At 49.1% G+C, this 16176-nt stretch overlaps 1 protein-coding gene across 7 annotated transcripts in view; it reads right to left on the bottom strand.

Annotated features, from left to right (window-relative positions):
* The window catches only part of CBFA2T3 (CBFA2/RUNX1 partner transcriptional co-repressor 3), a 73676-nt gene extending 63465 nt beyond the window's left edge, over positions 1 to 10211 (bottom strand). For 5 of the 7 annotated variants that reach the window (XM_083513661.1, XM_083513664.1, XM_083513663.1 and 2 more), the window contains exon 1: positions 8703 to 9988. The gene's annotated coding sequence lies outside the window, so the exon portion shown is untranslated. Of the gene's footprint in view, positions 1 to 8702 lie in introns of all 7 variants that reach the window. The other 2 variants (XM_083513668.1, XM_083513666.1) reach the window with 2 other exon arrangements.
* Between the last annotated feature and the right edge of the window lie 5965 nt (positions 10212 to 16176).

The following is a 16176-nucleotide window of genomic DNA, read 5'->3' as shown; positions in this document are numbered from 1 at the left end:
ATTCCCCCACCCCCTTAAGCTTCTCTTCTCCAGGCTAACCACACCCAGCTTTTTCGCCCATTCCTCATCCAGCCCTCACCACCCTGATCACCCTCCTCTCAGTCAAAGTCCTTCCTCAAATGACCTGGATACAGCACTCCAGATGTGTCCTGTCTAGTGCAGAACAGAGCAGAGCTATTACTTCCCATGGGCTAAATGAAGGGTTTGTGTGAGAGATGGCAAACCTGAGACAAACACAGGGGTGGAGGAATTTGTTAACAGGTGCTTGATTCTTCCATTGAGTCATCCCTGCAAATGCCCTTCTCACTGCTTGGCTTACCTCTGTTCTAACAGCACAGCTGGGGATCATGAATGGGGGACCCACAAGTAGTTGAGACATATGCAGCAGGGGAGAGTAAATAAACCAACAACTCTTGCCTGCTGATTTCCCTCTCCAAATGCCCCTGCAATTGTACCACCTCCTTAGTTTGATCTCAGAAAGCAGTTCCACCATGTGCTGAAAACCAGGAATTCACCTCTGTCATAACCTTTGCAGGTCCTTTTAAGCAAGGCACTTTTCACTCTCAGCCTATGCCCTGCATGGGGGGTGGGGGCAGGCAATAGCACCCTACCTTACAGGACTGTTGTTAAGATTACTGAGATAATGTAAAAGGGGAAGCATTTTGCACACCAGAAAGACTCAACAAAAATGCTCGGAATTTAAGGAAGCAGAGGCTGGTGCAACAGAAAACATTCATCTCTTTCCCCACACAATGGAGTGTTCCAAAGTGACTTCCAGCATAAAATACATTTAAGCCCTGCAATAAATAAAAATAAAACACATGACTCATCCATGAATATTTATAAAAGGACAAATCCTACCCAACCTGGCACCAAAACAACACACACACACACACACACACACACACACACCCCTTCCATATTATTGGTCAAAGGCCGGGGCAAACAGAAATTATTTAGCCTGATGTCTAAAAGAAGAGGACCATGGTGTCAGGCAGGTTTCCCTGGGGAAAGCCTTCTGTCAACTGGGAGTCGTCAATGAAGGGCTGTTTCTGTGTTGCCACCCTCTCTACTTCCCTTGAAGGGGGCAGACAGGCGGACAGAGAAGGGCCCCTGTGACAAATGCAGCATCTAGGTTGGTTCATATGGGGAGAAGCGACCCTGAAGGTACTGTATTGGAATCCTGAGCTGCCTAAGGCTTTATAGTCAGGAAAAGGTTCTCTAGGTCTAGACACTTGCCTCACTACAGCATTTGTGGAATATTGTCTTCAAGATGGAACAATACATTTCTCTACAGTCCAGAGTGTATCTGTTACAGCTTCAGTTTGCACATTCTCTTTGAAAGCGCACACACTTCTAGTGAGTTGAGAAGACTACATAGAGTATTGCAACCATTATTGCAAATGTTATTTTGCATTAAGGTACCTTAATGCTTAGGATGTCTGTCCAATTGCCATATGTGAGAGGGGACTATCTCCATGTCAGAATGGCTAATGATGATCTCAAACATTTTATCCTCTTCCAATAGAACGCAGCTTGGCTCACTTATCTGAGTGATCTGGATTGTCTGCTCAACCGAAAAACCTCAACAGTAGCCAAGCCTAAGTTCTTGCTGCTAGTAACTACTGGTGTTCACCTTCACCATTCCTACCCTTGTTTTCCTTTCTCTGCGTTCCCTTTCTTCTGCTATTCTACCCACTGTGAAATTGTAAACTCCCAGAGGCAGAGACCTGCCCTATGGAACTCTGTTAATGTACATTGATGGCACTACATTTTCATGTAGTGTAAACTTGTCATCTTCCTTCCCGCCCCTTCTGATTGTGGCATGCTAGCTAAGGCAGGTGACATGGCAGTGCAATAAGTGATGATCATTTTTGGTGATGGCATCCATCTATGGAACTTTCACCCTGGGAAGTTTTCCCAGGAACCTGTTATCTTACCTTCCTAGTACGAAGGAAACCATTTTTCATTTCCCCAGGCTTTTTAAACCAAGTTGAGCTTTGAAGTTGTTCCTTTTTGTGCTGCGTTTTTTTCTGCTGTTCTAAGCTGCCTTCCTACAGCCACTTACAGGGAATCAACCCTGCTGAACTCAGTAGGACTTCTGGCTAGACATGCCTAGAATTGCACTGTTAATCTTGTTCTTTTATTGCTTTTAAAAATATTTTGCTGCCGAACCTTGTTTAAGCAGCCTTGGAAAATTGTAGTTGAAGTGCAGGACAGATGTTTATTCATATTGATAATAGCAATAGCAATATGGATTGCCATATGATCGGGAACTTCCTCAATAACTAGCAACAGGACAGGGAAGGAAAAGAGGAGGGCAGTGATCAGATCCTTGTCGGGAAAAGAAAGACAAAACAAATTGAAATAATGTGTGCTATTTGTAAAGCGTTCTAAGCCTGAGTGCAGCCATCTCTCACTTTAGAAACTGTGACTGCAACCCCGACCTTGTCTACTCAGAAGAAAGTCCCACTGGATTCAATGGGTAAGTAAGGTTAGGATTACAGCTAAGTCAGTCTCCAGGGGATGAAAGTGACTCTCTGTCCACAGAACCAGGGCAGAAAACAGCACTATGAACAGGTGGAGGAATTTGTGGAGAGCCAGCTGTTGGGCTGGCAGGGAGATGATCCAGGCAGCTGAGCCAGAACTTCAAGCTGGGATGACCCAGGACCATGAATTAAATACTTCTGAAGACAACTCTGCACACAGCTGGGCATCTTGGCTCCTTATTCAAATTAGGCCCATCTGCCCAGGACTCTCCCAGGAGCTCACGTAGGAAGCTGCAATATACGGAATCAGAACATCAGCCTCTCCAACTCAGGCTTGTCTACAGGGGCCTTCAGGCAGGGGTGGGTCTCTCCAAGCCCTGCCTGGAAATGCTGGCACATGGGACCTTATGCATGCAAAGCTGATGCCTAGCTCCTGAGCCGCAGTCCTTCTTCAAAGTTAAGTTTATGCAGTTGTTGCTTCAGCCTGATATGGATCTTGGAGAATAACAGGGACGCTGTTAATGGTCACCCACAGAGCACACACTTTTAAAAAAGAAACAAGCTGAAATCCTGACCCCTTCCAAAACAATGGGGAAAGGCGGGGGGGGGGGCTTTCTCTAATTGAGCCTGCGAAATGTGCACAGAGACAGCCCGCCCCTGGCCTCAACAGCTGCATTTCATTCATTTCCCAGCCCAGCGGCAACCCAGAGAGAGCCAAAAGTTATAAATAGCCATTATGTCATTGGGAAAAAAGAGAAAACTCTCAGCCCCCACCCCCCAGAAAGCAGGGCTCTGTGCAACAACACAGGATCTTTGCTAGGTCCCCCAGCAGTTCAGTATTTGCTTTGATATTGCAACAGCCACACCCAGTATCAATCCTTATCATCGCAAGTGGAAAGAAGGAGGATGGAGGCCTGTTTCCTTTGGGTGGACTTTGAAACATGGGGTAGGGGAGAGGGATGAATGTGGGGGGGGGGGAGAACCTGACAGACCATGTGACCAGATGCCTAGTTCTGATTGGTTTCAGAGATGCAGGTCCTTTAGTGCATCCTTGGAATGCGATGTTAAGCACTTTCTGCAACCTATAGATTCCTGTTCTTCCCATTGCCGCCATTGAGGCTTAGTTCATCCCCTCAACAAGACTTTTGAAGACTTTGTGTTAAGCGTAGTGTCTCAGAGATTATGGCTAACAGCTTCAAAGTTAACAAATTTATCACAGCAGAAACTTTTGTGGGCTAAAGTCCATTTCACCCAGTTCTGAATTGGTACGCATCCACATACTATTTGCAACGGAAAGGCAGGCCTATGACACTGGGGTCAGCCAAAGTGTTATGGGCCTGCTTGGCATGAACCAGTACAAGACACCTTTCTGCACAGCCCACAGCACTTGCTGCTTATCCTCCAGCACTCAACAGAGGGGAACAGGATGTTTATTTTTATGGTGAGGGATGAAAGGATATGAGAGCAGAGCACAGGAATGGAGAACCTTAGACTTGGGGGCCAAATGTGGCTGCCTTTCCATCTTGCCCTCAGAACTCTCTCTAGGCCACAGCCTCCCCAACCCTGCTTCACACCTTCCTTGAGTGTTTTTGCCTGGCTGGAATGCATCCTCGAACACAGAACATGCTTCTTGATTTCCTGCAGAGGGGTGAGTGAGTATAGAAACAAGCTGAGGTAACATTGTCATTCATTGCTCCACCCACTTTACCTCCGGCCCCTCCCACCACTTACGAGTGACCCATGGAAGGTTACCAAGAAAGGTATGTGGCCCTCAAGCTGAAAAGATTTCCTCTCCTCGGCATAGCCCAACCACCACCTGTTCCTACCCACTGCTGCAGTGCACAGCCATCCTGGGATGCCCCCTTCAGCAAGTCCAATGCATGTGCCTCTTCCAGAGTTCTAGTAGGTTGTCTCTCAAGATGCATTTTCATCATCATGCAGAACAGCACACACTTCTGAGTGAAGATTTCCCCTGTTTGCACACTCTGTGGTCATGCATCTCAGTTCTAGGCGGTTTATAACTATGCTTGACCTGCTTGCCAGCTGTCAGGCACCACAGAATCCTTTAACACGTGTAACTCCATGCACACAAAATGACCATTGATGTGGCTTTTCCCAGGGAATGAAGAGAAAAGTCACACACCCCAAATACTCCTAAAACACATACCCTCCAACTTTTCTCTGATGAAAATAAGGACGTCCCATTCCATAATTATCATTTTACTATTTATACCCCACACATCTGACTGGGATGCCCCAACCACTCTGGGCAGCTTCCAACATATATAAATACATAATAAAACATTAAACATTTAGAAAACTTCCCTACAAAGGATTGCCTTCAGATGGCTTAGGGGGTTGGATAACTCCATATCTTCCAACATTTCTCCAGCGAAAATAGGGACATCCTACCATACTCTGCAACATTTCTCCAATGAAAATAGGGACATCCTAAGGAAAAGTGGGACATTCTGGGATCAAATCAGAAACTGTGATGGCTTCTCTAAATCAGGGATGTCCCTGGAAAATAGGGACACTTGGAGGGTCTGAAAACAACAAATCCTTGTATTGTACAGTAATTCCAACCAAACCTGTAAAATTTAAGGAATTTCTGTACCCAGCCCAACCTAGCCCAGCAATGGAAAGCACAGCCCTTGACTTACCTTCCAAAGTTTCCTCTTCTCCATCTGGCACACTGCCATTGCTAGAAGGTCTTTATGCTCAGGAAACAGGGAGGATCTCTCCTTCCTGTTTCCTTGAGTGCTAAGACCTTCTAGCAATGGCATTGCCATTGCACCAGAGGGAGAAGAGGCACCTTTGTCAGTAAGGCATAAGGGTGAGAGGAAAAGGTGCCTGATTTTGGGAGAGGGCTGGTAGGCCACTGGAACTGGCTTCATGAGCTTGATGCAGCCCACATGCTGACTGCCCTTGATTTAAGCTTCCCACATTTTCTTCCCAGTCTTAGCTGCTGCCACCCAGCTTAGCCAAGAATGCTGCCGCTTGACTCATTTGCAGAGTGTGGTTGCTGAGTAAAAAAAAAGTCTATCTTCTCAGCTAATTAACATATGAGCCATTTTTGAGCAATGAATTGAAAAGCAATCCATGTTGTCCCTGTGTTCTCATGGAAGCTGCACCACAGTGAATAATGTCCTTTACCCACTTGGAGGGTAATCAGCTCTCATCCCCAATGCTCTTCTGGGACCACCACAGCTTGCAATATATAGCCATCATATATTTGGAATGCCAAGATTCAGCCCACATTGGCAAAACTGACACGGTGATGCTCGGCTCCCCAGGAAAGTTAGTAGTGCGACTCAAAAAAAATAAGTGTTGTTTGCTTGTTTGTTTGTTTTTCCCACATTTCCCATTGAAATAAATGGGATAAATTCACCATGGTTGACTTAACCTTCTCCAGATTGAGGTTTGTGAATATCTCAAATAGGGTTAGGAGGGTGCAGTCTGCTCATTAAAACTGACACTTCAAAATCCCAGCAAGAGAGCTTTGCCTCCTTATCCATCTGGGACTGGCCCAAATCCCTCCATTTCATTCCTACAGGAGTTGCATGGGAGAGTGTCCCAGAGATGGCGTGTCCCCCTGGGTTTTCCACGACCCTTGAATAGAAAGGCAGCGTTTTGCTTAGAGTGCTTGTGGGTTTTTGGGGTGGTAGATGAAATCTACTCCCTTTGTTCTTTAGAAGGGCAAAAATATCTGGAACTGGAGATTTGGAAAAAACAAAACAAAAAGAAAAACACCAACCCCAGCCTCACAAACAGATGTGTAGCTAATTTACCGAGACTGCAAAGGATTTAATCTAGAGTGGTTCATGACACAGATGCAGAGTCCAGATTTGTAGCTTGCAACCTAAGTTGTTTTGCTGGGCTCACAACTCCTTTGTCCCAGAATTTATTTTCAGTTACAAGACTGAGCCCAGGGATGGGGGTAGCCACAACAAAGAAGACAATACCTCTGAGCATGTGCAAAGTGAAAAACCCCTTTCCCAGTGCAGCAATCACAGCCAGCTCACTCATATGGGATTATGGGGTTGTGAAATATAATTTCTAAATAGTATTGAGCTTGACGGTGGTGAATGAAGGGAGGGACTCCCTTCCACCCCACTTCCTTAAGCACATTGATTTATTAATTCTGCGAAGTCATAATCATGGAGGTTCATTTGCTCACATTCTGCAATCCTGCCCCACAGACAACCCCCTTCCTATTCACAGACACGTTGCGCCTAATTTCTAATATGGAAAGAATTGGGATTTTAAGACTCTGGAAGTCACATTTTCTGGGCTGGAAGTTCTGCACCCTGCACTGGGCCTGGGAGTTACTTAGGCCTTGCCCATTATGAGGATGCAAACCTCTCTGCATATGCTCAGGGACATTTCTTTGATTTATGTTCATGGGCTCAAGGTCTAAAGCTGCGAGCAAGTCTGGCAATGCAGAAAAAATAAATCAGGTGTAAATTGGGGTCTGTTAGATATCTTCCCAGGCCTGGCAGTGTGTGTATGTGTTTTTTAAAAAAACCAAACAAGACAAAACCCTAGCGCATGGATGATTACTCAGCCAGGATACTTATTTGAAGTATGCAACGATCATTTCCTAAAAATTACACTGTCTGGACTCAACTTAGATAAGAAGCTCCTCAGGCAACTTGTAACCAGGCGGGTGGGAAAAGTGAGGCAAGAGTTGTTCGTCTTCCTTGCACAAGGTTCACACAAAACAATGTCCGAGTGGCTTTGGTGGCCCATGCTAATTAGTGGCTCATTTGGGTTTCCTGCCATTCTGTCCTCTGCCCGATGGTTCTCAGCAAGACTCCCTAAAAACCACATCGGAGGTTCTATGAAAACTGCACCCCACAATTTCAAAGCTGCTCACCCCTGGCTCCTCCACCTCCAGCTTTCCTTTCCCTACAGAAGGTTTGAGTTGCCAAATCACACAAGTTAATGTCATCCAACTAGTGCAAGAGGAAAGAGGCACCAGGCAGGTCTGGGTCAGGCTCCATCCACTCACCCTTCCAACCATGCCAATTGATGTCCCTAAGAAACTCTATCTGCCTTCCCCCACAAAACACACAAGCACATTCTGCACTTGGACATTTCCTCTAAGGAATTAACTATCCCGCTAAATGAAGAGGATGGTGATGTCTGCGGAGCACTTAACACAAGGGATCAAACAAAGGCGTCCTTAGACGGGGCAGAAGTGAGCTTCCTGCAATGGGAACGGAACCCCCCTTCTTCGGAACACTTAAACCTCTCTCCGTCTGGGTGGAAAGAAAGGGGACGGAGCTGCGGAGCGGTCAAGTGTCGGGAGCTTCCACCGACCCTCGACAGGGACCATATCAGCTTCTCGCCTTGGCTGCGCTGAAGCGGCTGTCACTTGGGCAGCCGCTGGGTCTATAGCAGAGCGAGCGAGGACCACAAAAGTAAGACACGGTCTTTTCTTCAGAAAACAGCCCCAGCAGCAGCAACAGCAATTTTGGGGGTACATCGAGAGACAAGGAACAGGAACCATCACCAGGTCAGGGGGCACCAGGCGCGCGCGGCTTCCCAAGCCCAGTCAGGCTGTTCTGCCGCCCCGTGTCCACGCAGCCCCTTCCCCACAGTGCATTCAGGAGACCCCATAGCCAACCCTCGGGGAAATCGGTGTGGAGTATTTGGCGAATGGCAGGGCGGTTCAGGGGCGCACATCTGGCCACCTCTCTCTCTCTCTCTCTCTCATATCTCTCCCCCCGCTCCACCCTTCGCCTTTGTTTGGAAGTGGTAGGATAACGGGTGGTGGATCCAGCCCGGTTTTGTTTTTGTTTTTGCTGGTTTGCGCCCCTCTTGCCCGGTTGAGATCCGGACAGAGGAGGAGCGCAGTGGACCTCTTCATCTTTTGGGACAGTTCAAAGAAACCACCACGACAAGCATGCCCGAGGAGTGCGAGGTGGGGGGGGGGGACACAGCTGGGACACTCAGAGGCCAAGGGATGCCCGTCTCTCTCTCCTCCAACCGCAAAAACTTCACCAAAAGGTCAAAATAACAAAGGCAAGAGAAAGAGAAGACGCGAGTGCGTGCTGGGGGGGGGGTCCCCTCTCGACTACATTTCTTCGGATCAGGCAACTTAACCGACCTCCCACCCGCAAATCGCTCTGTTCCCTCCACATCCCATCGCATCGCTACAGCCGGAAGGCTAGTAAGCTCTGTAATAGAGAACGGAGCGGAACTTACAGTCCTGAGGTCGGTGGCGAGGTGAGGTGAGGTAATAGTCCCAGGAGAAGTCGAGGAAGGTGGCCAGGCGTCGGACAGTTCCCGGAGAACCCAAAAAAGGGGGATGGGGAGAAAGAAAGACGGAAAAAAGAGAGGGAGGGGAACCAGTTAATCCAAACGGGGTTCCCGGGCCCCCAAGAGGCTCATCGACTGGGGCGAGGGGGCGCCCTGAGCAGGTGCGATCCGAGTCCTGGCGATGCCCGATGCGCCCCTCGACGTCCCAGCGGCGCGCCCTGCCTAGCGGTCCCTTCCGCCCGCCTGCCTTGGGAGAGGAGCTGTCCGTCTCTTTTCCGGAGCCCCTCCAAGCGTGGCTCCCGACCCAGAAGCGGCGTCGGAGGAAAGCGGGCGTCGGCGCTTGGCTAGCGCGCCTACTCTCCGGCTCTTTGGTAAATGGCGCTCCCCACGCCGGGCGCCGGGCTCTCCGCTCACCGGCTGCTGCTGTCGCTGCGGCCGCCGCCCTCCGCTTGCCCGGGCAGAAGCCTGGCCGCCGCTGGACGTGGCCTCATTCTCGCTGCCCCTTCAGGCCTGGCGCTGAGTCGGGGCCATGGGATGAAGCCAGCCGCGCCGGGTCCCAGGTGGGGCAGTGCGCAGCGAGGGATCAGCTGGGTCCCTTCCTCGACGGCGGGCGAGTGGCCAGGCGCTGCTCCCTCGCCGTCTTCGTCGCCTTTTCCCTCCTCCTCTTCCCTGAGCTGCCTTCCAGCTACTGCAGCCGCCTCCGCCTCCTCCGCTCGCCCCTTCGGTGTGCCATCTGGCGAGGGACACCCCGCCCCCCCAATGCCCTCTCCGCCGCTCGGCTCTCGCTCGCCGCCGTCCAACAACGCAGCTCGCCGCCTCTCTCTCCTTCCCGAGGGCTCCGCCACCTCCCGGGCAGGGAATCCTCGGAACCCGTCCGCCCCCTCGCAGGAGGACGAGCCGCGAGGGTGGCTCAGCTGGGCACGACGGCGGCGGGCGCTTGCCTAGCGGAGCGCGTCGCGGGAAGCCGCTCGCTCTCCGCCTAAGGCTCCCGGTCTCCCTCAAAGCCTGGCCAGCGGCTCCGGGCTTCTCTTGCGCGGCGGCGGCGGCGCTCGGGCTCCCCGGGACATGGCAGGCGGCTCTGCCTTGGCGGGTCGGGCGGCTTCTCGGCTCCAGCAAGCCGGGCAGGCGGCGGGCGGGCTCCTGGGAGAGGCGGCGGCGGCGGCCCCCCAGCCCGCCTTCCTGCCTCCGCTCGCTGCTGCTGCTGCTCCCGCTCTGATGGAGCCCAGCCCTGCCGGACGCGCCGCGTTGGATGCAGCGCCTGGCAGCGGCGGCGCCTTTCCTGCTGCTGCTGCGGCGACGGGCTTCGCGCGGCTCCCGGCAGGGGGCGCTGCACCCCTACTGCTGCTGCATCAAGTCCAGCCCGGCAGCAGCCTGGCCAGGAGGCGCGATCCGACGCCGGCTTCTCCCACCGACTCTGGCTCCTTCCCAGCCTCCCTCTTCTCTGCGCGCCGGATGGAATCGCGCCTCCGCCACTTTGCCTTCCCGGGCTTCGCTGAGAAGGAGGCTGGGCGGCTGCTGCTGCCCTTTACTTGCCTTCCCGCGCAGCTCCAGCGCCTGCCTACTCGGGAGTAAGTGCCACCGGCATCTCAAAAGGCTTCCTCCTTCCGAAGCAGGGATCCAGGAACTGTGTTCCCTCGTGGAAATCGCTAGGTCAACTTTATGCCCGTTTCCCTCCCAGAATTATAAAAAACCCCCTCCTAAGTAGAGCTGCCCAGGTCCATTAGGGTTCTGAGAGAACATAAGGCCCACCGAAGGGTCACTGGAGGGGAGCAACCTTCTCCATCCTGGCGCCCTCCAGATGTTTAGGACCAGAAGTCCCATAGGCAGGATAACTGTCAAAACAGGCCATAGGCCAAAATAACTGTCTGCTGCTGAGCCTGATGGGAGTGCAGAAGCTGACTGGACCAGCAGTGGAAGCAACACATCATCCACTGTGAAGGCTGAACCCATTATTTTATGGGGTGCATGACAGGTTGTGTGACATTCACAGCACTGATCTCCAAAAGTGGGGAATGACTCAGGGGCCATATCTGTGCCTTCCACCTGAGGCTGCTGCTTCACTCTGTGTGAGTCATCTCTGTGTGGGACTGAGGAAAGAAGCAGAAGATTGTATTGACCAGGAAGCTTTTACCAGCTTGCATCTTCCTTCCTGCCTGCCTGCCTCCCTCCCTTCACCTTATAAACTCAGGTTGAATATTGCAGTTAACCCTGTTTACTCCTTGAGAAGCTTTTGTGCCTACCAGAACTCCCGGTGTTTGGTTTGGGCACATTTCATTGGTTGTCATAAACGAAATGAAAGGAAAGAAACGTGTGTTTTTGCTCCAGCGGGAAGGGCTGGCCTTGACACACCACTTTTAACTCTCTTTAAAAGTTATTTTATTTTTATTTCGTAAAATTTATATGCCGATTGTAAAATACACTCAAAGTGGTTTACAAAAAGAAAGTACTGAAAATCTCCAAGCCTGATTTACTGCATAGACAGAAGCCCCGTCCTATTGAGCCTCTGTAGCCCAAAACATGACAACATCTAGGTGAGTATCCTGTTCGCACAGTGGCCAACCAGAAGCCCATGGGAAGGCCCCCACAAGCAAGACTTGAGTGGAACAGTGCTCTCCCCACTGGAGATTCCCAGGAACTGGGACAGTCTCCAACAGTGGAATGGAAACATAACCATTGTGGCTAAATGCCTCATCTTAGCTGGATTAAGTAGTCTAGGGCTGTAGTTTGAGAAAAGCATTATCTATGGGCTCAGAGGCATGCTGCCTGCAGCACTGCAAAGAAAACCAAATACCCATGTGTGGCATAAAAAAAACCTAATATCTGGGACCTCTCTTTTGTGGCCAGACAAATGCTGCTGCTGATTTTTATTCCTTGGGCTGGAGAGATCAAAAAGCATTGTCACACCATGCCCACTTTCTAAAGCAGTGAGGTCCAGATTGTATCTGTTGGGAGACAAAGTACTGGAAACTTGGGGTGCTTTTTATTTGTAATATTTTGATTTTTTTAAAAGCTTTTTTAAAAAACAAAACAAAAATAGAGTTTAAGTGGAGGCAAGGAGGAGAGGAGCAGCTCCAGTCAGGCAACACACCTGCTACCTTGCACCAGATCACCAGTGAATGGCAAGTCCAGACTGAGGGAGACTGAGATGGCAACAGGTTAGGAGGCAGTGGCAAAAGAGCATCCTCCCTTGGTGACCACATGATGTGGAAGAGAGACAAGAGAGAGGCAGCTGCAGCACGTGCTCAGTCAACTCTTTATGTTCTGGCCAGACCCTGCTTATTAGAATAAGTGGGTGGCCATAGAAAGACTCTCTGGTGTTCCAGACAGGGTGTCTCTCCTAGCCCTACCTGAAGATGCCAGGGATTGAACCTGGAACCTTCTGCTTGCAAAGGAGACACCCTACCACTGAGATGCAGCCTTTCACTATACTGGTGCTAGAAAAATGCTAAAAAACCACACAGTGACACCGACTTATTGTTCTTTGGGATCTGGCGATTTGTTCCTAGGAAATATAGCAAACAGGACATCAAAAAATATTAAAACAACAAGAAGCATGATTAATATTTTTATTTAAAACATTCCAGCCAGTATGATTAAATTCCAAATTTGATCTTTCAGTTTTCATTTAATTACAGCAATGGGTATTGAAATGTGTATCTGGATGTGAAATGTATGAGATGTAAGTATTAATAGTATCATGTCCATTCTCTACTCCACCTCCTCACCTCTCTACTGATGTAAAACACCTGTTGAAAAACCTATAATGAGAGAATGTATATATATATATATATCTGTAATCAAACAGGCTACCTTGCTAAGCTATTCAGTCTTGTATGCTTAAGCCAAGAAATTGTCTCTTCAAAGATATGTAAGTACATAATTATGAACTTTTGCATCAAAATGGATTCTTTGTGTATAGTGGGGGGATTTATATTTACTTTGTATTTAACTGAACACCTAGAAGTGTATTATGTTGATTCTGATAAGATTCCGTTTGGATTATTATCAGTTAGCACTAGTAGACGCATCAATGGCACGAGAAAACTGAAGAAGGCCAGAAAACTGTGCTCAGGGAGTGTGCTATCCGCCAACCCCAACAAATCAGCCCCACCAGGGGTGAAACTGCAGCCTCTCAACTGCATGGACTGCTAGGGTGAAATGGGGGTAGAACGCTGGCACCCTGTCTTCTTTATTACTTCATACGCTGCTTCATCAGCGCCTCACAGCTACCAGGAACAATGTTGAACTTACCCTTTTCTTGAATCTTCTTGAACTTATTTTTAAAAAACCAAGAAAAAACCAAAAATCTGAGCCTGTAAGAACCTAAGCTGGACCATAAAGAAGGCTGATCGCCGAAGAATTGATGCTTTTGAATTATGGTGCTGGAGGAGACTCTTGAGAGTCCCATGGACTGCAAGAAGATCAAACCTATCATTTCTTAAGGAAATCAGCACTGAGTGCTCACTGGAAGGACAGATCCTGAAGCTGAGGCTCCAGTACTTTGGCCACCTCATGAGAAGAGAAGACGCCCTGGAAAAGACCCTGATGCTGGGAAAGATGGAGGGCACAAGGAGAAGGGGACAACAGAGGACGAGATGGTTGGACAGTGTTCTCGAAGCCACAAACATGAGTCTGACCAAACTGCGGGAGGCAGTGGAAGATAGGAGTGCTTGGCGTGCTCTGGTCCATGGGGTCATGAAGAGTCAGACACGACTAAACGACTAAACAACAACAAAAGTAAAATCTGATATTGCAAAGTTCACTTTATTTTAGGTAGTTTGTAAGTTTTCATGGCACTTTGTAAGTAATTGTCTCTTTCTCACATATTTGATAAATGGTGTAAAATTATTTTTGAACAACTGTGTGAATATTTGTCTCCAACGTGCTGTACGAGTTGCGCTTCACTGTACTGAGTCAGACTTTGGGTCCATCTAGCTCAGTATTGTGTACACTGACTGGCAGCAGTTCTCCAGGGTTTCAGACAGGGAATATTTCCCAGCCTAACCAGGAGATGCTGGTGATTGAACCTGACCTTCTGCATGCAAAGGAGGTGTTCTGCTGCTAAGCTGTGGCTCCTCCCATCCACTCTGAGCCATCAACACATAATGGCAGCTATGGCAATGTATTAATAATATCTGAGTCCACATGTGCCAGTCACCAGAGATTAAGGCTTCAAGAACTGAGGCTCAGGCCTTGTTGAAAGCAAACCAGATCAGGCACAAGGCTAGAGAATCAGGGCCCTTATTTTGATCCTGCAGGGTTTTGTGTTTTTTTACCCAGTGAGCTCACACGGTGCTACTCTTTAGGGACCTCTCTTTTCATCCCATTACGGAGGCAGGCTGCAAGGTCAGGTGAAGGAAGGTTGCTGGCTCCCCATCTGCGAGGAGACAGATGACATTTCCTGCACATTGCCCACTGAAAAGGCAGAAACAAAGCTTTTGTCTGGGAGCCTCAGCACAGCTCGCGTCGCCTGGTCCACGGAGAGCTGATAGGGAATGCCAGGCAGCGGCTTGAATTGCTGCTACGCACAGATGATGGCTTCGGCCTGATATGACATTTATCTCCCTCAGCAAGGAGATGGATAACTTATTCACGGCTCCCCCACTCAGGAGTTATCAGGTGTCTCCTCGTGAAGAAAGATATCTTCTCCAATCCAGGCCTTGCTGTCAGGATCAAACTGCTGGTGCCACTGCTGGGCTGCTGCCACTCCTGGCAGGAATTTGGGTGTCGACAGGAGATGTTGACCACATGCATCACTCAAAAGGCCTGTCAATCAAATTGGTTCTCCTGCTGGTGCCAAAACAGTGAGCACCTTTATGTGCCAAGCCAGAACACTGACACGCTTAATTATTGCCCCCCTGCCCTACACTTTTCTAGTTGTGAACAAGCCCTTAAGAGTAAACAACATTGCCAGTTAATCAAAGAGGAACCAGCCTAGCCTGCCCCCAAGCCTTTGACAAGCATTTCATTTTCAGAAGCCACATGGAGATAAATGTCACCTCTAATGCCTGCAAGTCAAGCTGCTGTGTGAGGTACATAGGAAGCTACCTTCCACTGAGTCAGCCCATTGGTCCAGCTGGCTGGTATTATCTGCAGTGCCTGCATTTGTCAAACTTGGGTCCCCAGCTGTTGTTGGACTACAACACCCATCATCCCTGACCACTGCTCCTGCTAGCTAGGGATGATGGGAGTTGTAGTCCAACAACAGCCAGGGTCTCTTCAGGCCCAACCCTATCTGGAGCTACTGGAGATTGAACTCAGGACCTTCTGCATGCTTTGCCACTTAGCCATGGCTCTTCCACTTGAGTCACAGTTGTACCTCTTCCTTGCCTAAGTAGAGACTGGAAAGTTGTGGACGGGTGTAGGAACCTCTGGCTTTTGCATGGCTGGAGTGTAGCCTATTGGACAAAGGTAAGAGTTCCTCCATCACCTCACCCACTTTTGCCTCTAGCCCCGCCCACCACTAACATGCGGCCCTCAGAAGTTTCCCCACAAAGGAATGGGGTTAAAACCCTTGGGGTTAAAAAAGATGCCCAAAACCTGTGCTAGACTACAGGAGGCTAGCTAGCAACATAGGCAAATATTCTGACCTTTTATAAGGCAGCTTTCCATAAGAGTTAAGTCAGGAAAGTGAAAAATGAAAAATAGGAAGTTCACACCAACTTTTGATCATTTATTATGCTATTGTTATGCTGGTCTGCATAAGATGAAACCCAGCAGAGTGGTGGTGGTGGGGAAAGTGTTACTTCACAGAGAACTGACCCGAATGGGCTGATCACATAACATCCCTGCTTCCCCAACCTACACTGCTCTGATATGCACACATGAAAGACCGGTATATCTGTTAACATTGTTTTCTTTGCATTTCTCACTTTCCCCATCTTAAGTTCAGTTCCCCAGAACATCAGCGTATGATTCCCCCCCCCAAGTCCTCATGAAAATCCATGATCATTTTGCTGCAAACTTCTAACATACACATTTTCGTCCGCAATTTTGCCTAATATTTACAATTTTGCAGAGCAGTTTCTCCTAATACAAAGCATAAGAACATAAACAGAGCCCTGCAACTGGATCAGGCCAATGGCCCATCTGGGTCAGCATCCTGTTCTCACAGTGGCACAACCAGGTGCCTCAATGGGAAGCCTGCAAGCAGGACACGACCACAAGAGCACTCTTTCATCCTGTGGTTTCCAGCGACTGGTATTCAGAAGCATGACTGCCTCTGACCACATTTTAGGACATTATTTACACTAATAGATGCACTTTTCAGCACACTTTAGCATACGTTGATTAGGAAGGCTTGCATTTCAGTGCAAACTGAATGGCATTTCTCTCCCTCTCCTCCTGCCTTGGTGGTGGTGTGGAGGGGAGAAGGGAGGATTCCCTACACATCCACTATCACTGAGCCAAGGAGCAACTG

The sequence above is a fragment of the Podarcis liolepis genome (assembly GCF_965112155.1).
Source record: "Podarcis liolepis genome assembly, chromosome: 7".
NCBI lineage: Eukaryota > Metazoa > Chordata > Lepidosauria > Squamata > Lacertidae > Podarcis > Podarcis liolepis.
The sequence above is the reverse complement of the archived record's forward strand: the minus strand, read 5'-3'. Positions and strand labels throughout refer to the sequence as shown.